Below are 4,812 nucleotides of genomic sequence, written 5' to 3' on the forward strand. Positions count from 1 at the left end.
GTGCTGCGACTGGGAATCAGCTCCCGGCTGGGCCGTGGTCTCAGTGGGGCCGGCGAGGCTGCAGCCCCGGGAGAGGTACGCCGCAGTGTTTGTTGTCTAATCACCTCCTGCCCCCGTGCCAGGAGCCAAGCGCGCACACAAACAGCGCCGGGCTCCGGTGAGAAGCGCTTGCCTGCGAGATAAGCCAGGGCAAGGAAAACACATCCATCTTCGCGTCTCTTGGCCTGAGACAGAGTTTCATCTGCTGGCATTTTCCTGGCGTAGGCTCAGGGCACGCCACAATTCACCTGAGGAGCCAGACACCAGGGAGCCAGCTCCCATTCCTGGCGAGAGGTGTCAGCCCCAACCGGTGTGGATCACGACGGCTGTGAGGAGCTGCTGGTTGAGGCCCCGCTGGCGCATGGGGAAGGGTCCTGAGCCCGGGCTGAGCCCCTGCGGCAGCCTGGACATGGCCACACGTCACCAGGAGTTGGGTTCATTACCTGAGCAAAAGGGCGAGACCCCCTGCCCAGCGTCCCTGCACCCGGCCATGCCCCCAGCGCCCAGCAGAGCCCAGGTTAAGAGCTTCCAGCCTGGACGGAGCAGAAATAACCGGTCTCTGGGAGATACAGAGCCAGAGCGCGAGAGCGGAGCAGAGATTCGACTCCAGCCTGCGGCTGCTCGGTGTCTGATAAGGACGCTGCTAGTGCCGTCTTGCAGCGCTCCCGACCTGCCAGCTCCCCGCAAATGAAACGTCCTGGTGAAACGCCCCCCACCCTTGGCTCCCTCTGATCCCCTCCGAAGCTGAGCCGAGACTGGAATGTCTCCTGGGATGTGATTCCCTCTAGCCTAAGGGGGACTGCATTAATAAAATCCAGGGTGAGACGATGGGGGAGGAGGCAGGCAGGGCTGGTGAGATGAGGCTTTTACAAACAAGCCGTGGGTCTGCTGGAAATGTCCCGTCCTGTCCTCTCTCCCTCCCCCTGTCCCCGAAGCCGAATTGTGGAATTCAGGGGGTGGGTCGAGGCTTTTCTTCAGGCTCATTTCTGCTTGGAGCAGCCAAGCCCCTCACCTCCCTCCCTCTGCCCCCTCCTCAGCACCTCCCTGGAGCAGGCACTGCTGCCCCAGCCCCTCTCGGCTCAGCCTCCCTGCTGCTGGGACCCTCCTGCCCCCCACCTTGCTCAGGCATCGTCCCAGGGCGTGCTTTTGCCACGATGAGTGGAAGGTGCCCATCCCCAGGGTGCGCGGGCCAGCTTGGCAAGCCAGGGCCAGTGGTAGCAAGGAGAGAGTGGCCCCCGCATCTCGTTGGGGCCGGGGGGCGGCTGTGCTCATGGCAGGGATGCAGCCGGGCTGGCTGGTGCCAGGTGAGCAGAAAAAGGCATCCACGGGGCATCTGCCCAGCATCAGGGCAGCGCTGTGGGCTCTGGCTGGATGAAGCCGTGTGAAAGCAGTGAGGATGTGAGGCAGGAGGGAAGGATGACAGGAGAGCAAGAAAACTCAGTCCAGAGGAGATAAGCAGGAAGAGGGATCAGGGGCAGGTGGGCTCTGCTTGCTGTGAGCCTTCTCTTGGCTCCCATTGGGATGCGAAGTGGCTCTCACGGCTGTTAGATCCTGGTGATGCAGCGCCCTGCAATTCGGAGCTCGTGCTGCCCTAGGTGCTGTGGGGAAGGATGTGTCCGTGACCCGCGCTGCGTTGCCACTAGCAAACGTCGCTGCGCTGAATTGGCTGCCAGGCTGTGGCAGAGCTCAGGTCCCACCATGTTTTTCCACTTTCTCCTGGACTGAGGCTGCTGAACTCTGAGACTGCGTTATCGCAAACTCAGTGTTGAAGCCTCAGATCCAGGGAAGCACCCAGAGACCAAACTGAAGACGCCAAAGAACGGTCTAAAAGGAGCACCAGGAGAGCTTGCACGTGGCTGGGAATGAATCCAGCACGTCATACCCGGTGCCCAGCCTTTGCAGAGAGCTGTGGTGTTTGCTCAGGTGTTTCCATGGATTTTGCAAAGGCCAGAAAAAGAGCGTGTAGCATTCTGCCGGAGGGACCTGTGGATGGTCTCTGCGTTGAGCTCAGCGCTCTACGGTGGAGGTTGCAGCTGCAAAAAGAGCATTTCAGCAGAAATCTTGACAAACTGAAGTGCACGACCAGGCTTCCATGTGCATTTGCAGGCGAAGCGAGAGGAAGAGGAGTTACCATCGGCTGCTTCTGCAGAGGAAAGAAAAGGTGGGCTCCAGCATTTGGTTTCTGGCTGAGAAGAGCTGTTGGAAGCTGATGGTTGGCCAGGGCAGGGAAAGCAATGTGGTGGTTAAACCTCATGAGGCTTTTTGGAGAGCTGAGACAGAGGACCCCGACTCAGAGGTGGCTGTGAACTGTTTGTGAAAAGGCTGCAACGTCTCCCCAGGTCTCTCCAGCTGCCGTACAGGCTAGGTCTTTGCTTGGGAAGGGGGAGGTAGTTCCTGTAACAATCTAGTTCAAAGCAGTAGCTGTTCATGGGTTGGTGCTATCAGCCTCCTAAAAGGTGATGGGTTCCTCTGCCTTACGAACAGACCCCATTTTTCCTTCCGTATTTGCTCCTGTGTTGCTTTACTCCAGACGCCTCTGAGTTGCCAGCCACCCCCGCTGCCAGAGCTGGGCTTGGGGAGCCACCAAGCTCTCTGGAGGCGTCTGCTGTGTGTCTGCAGCAGAGAGGGGGGGAACCAGACCAGCCAGGGAGCGGCCGTGCGAGAGCGGAGAAGCAGCCTCTGGGCAGACATTTGGGTGAGGAGGAAATGCCAAGCCCTGAGCCCATGGACCGGGACAGCGCGGGTAACTCAGGGAGCCTGCGGAGGCGTGAGATGCCTCCAGGGCCTGCTCAGAGGAGAGCCACAAAGCTGGGGAGGGGTCTGGGGCACAAGGCTTACGAGGAGTGGCTGAGGGAACTGGGGGTGTTCAGTCTGGAGAAGAGGAGGCTGAGGGGAGCCCTTATCACTCCCTACAACTGCCTGAGAGGAGGGGGGAGCGAGGGGGGGGTCAGCCTCTTCTCCCTGGGAACGGGCGATGGGACGAGGGGGAATGGTCTGAAGTTGCGCCAGGGCAGGTTTAGGCTAGACATTAGGAAAAAGTTTTTCACAGAAAGGGTTGTTAGGCTCTGGAATGGGCTGCCCAGGGAGGTGGTCGAGTCCCCATCCCTGGAGGGATTTAAAAGCAGGATAGATGAGGTGCTTAGGGACAGGGTTTAGTGGTGGGATGGCAGGGTTAGGGGAACGGTTGGACTTGATGATCTTAAAGGTCTTTTCCAACCTAGACAATTCTATGATTCTATGATTCTCAGCGGTGTTATCTCCTGCAAAGGACGTGAGCTTGGGGCTCCCTGAAGCTGCCTGGCAGATCCCAGCCGGAGGAGAGGCAGCGAAGGGCAGGGTCTCATCGCTTACAGCCTGCGGGCACTCGCCAAACAAACCTGCGCTGGGTTTTTAGCTGCACTGCTTACTGGGGGGCTCTGAGGCCATGGGCAACACAAAACAAAATCTCCAGGCTCAGATTTGCCATCTTGTCCTGTATTTAGCGGGAGGACGCACTGGGGGTGTTTTGGAAGAGGTGATTTCTTGACCAGGGCTGGCTTTTGGGACACAAAAGCCCTTCTTTAAGTTACAACTAACAGCACCAGCCTTCAGGTGGGATCAGAACCTGCCCCTCCGAGTGTGCAAGCCCTGCCTCTGGATACATGGATACAAAGGAGATTGAACTTCTGAGAGGCAGCTGCCACCGGGGAGGAGGAGATCCAGGGAAGTTCTCTTTCTCCCACCTCCTCTTTCCCCACCGGGAGATGAGGGCGTCCATGCACCACATTTTCTACCTTCCTCCACCCGTGGGCCACCAGGGTGGGTTTAAGTGGCACAGGTAAATGCAGAGATGTACCTACGGCCCCACGGGCATGGCTGAGAGAAGCCTCTTCTGACGGGGAAGAGGTCTCCAGAACCCCAGAGCAGAGCAGCCTAGCTCAGGTGCGCTCCAGCAGTCAGGCCCTGGGGTTCAAATGGGAAACACTTGTGATGTGAATGGATTCGGGTCCGGAAAAGCCTTCAGACCAAAAGCGGGCTAGCACGAATGAGTTAAAATCTTTTCATTTGCTTTGTGAGATTTATTGAAAACTACGTTGTTCGTCTGCTGGAACTTCACAGCTGTTGAGATTGTCCTCAGGGCAAACCACATCCAAGAAATGGCATGTAGAACCTGGGAGCACGAGACTTGAAAGCTGAAACAGCACTCTGTAGTCCTTCCCTTCCCTTCCCTTCCCTTCCCTTCCCTTCCCTTCCCTTCCCTTCCCTTGGGATGTCAAGGATGCAGACAGCAAGAGGTCTGTGCTAGGAGAGCGCGTGATGGGGCCATGGCATCCCGCATGCGATGGAGCCGTGTGCCGCGCTGCGGTGGCGATGCCGTGGGGCGTCACCTACCCCGGCTGTGGGAAACGTGCCCCTTTGCTCGTGAAAGATCCGTGAAGTCCTTTTAGTGGTGGCAAATTATTATTATTATTATTATTATTATTATTATTATTATTATTATTATTATTATTATTTGTCAGCTGCAATTTCTGCTTGCAAAAAACCTTTATAGGATAAAAAAGCATTTCTTACGTATTTACACCTGACCTGAAAGCTCCCAAGTGTGGACTTGGGTGACTGAAATCAGCCACTCGGCACAAGCAAAATTAGGACTAGCCAGAGCTCAAAGATGAAAATAAAAGCAGGACCCAAGAAACCCGCTGACTGCAATACATTCAGCCAGAAATGATTCGTGGAGTGCTTCTGAGTAGCAAACACACTGGTAACAACTGGAGGGCTTGTTTCTTTTTTATT

The sequence above is a fragment of the Egretta garzetta genome, unplaced genomic scaffold (genome assembly GCF_000687185.1).
Source record: "Egretta garzetta isolate BGI_Z169 unplaced genomic scaffold, ASM68718v1 scaffold343, whole genome shotgun sequence".
Lineage (NCBI taxonomy): Eukaryota > Metazoa > Chordata > Aves > Pelecaniformes > Ardeidae > Egretta > Egretta garzetta.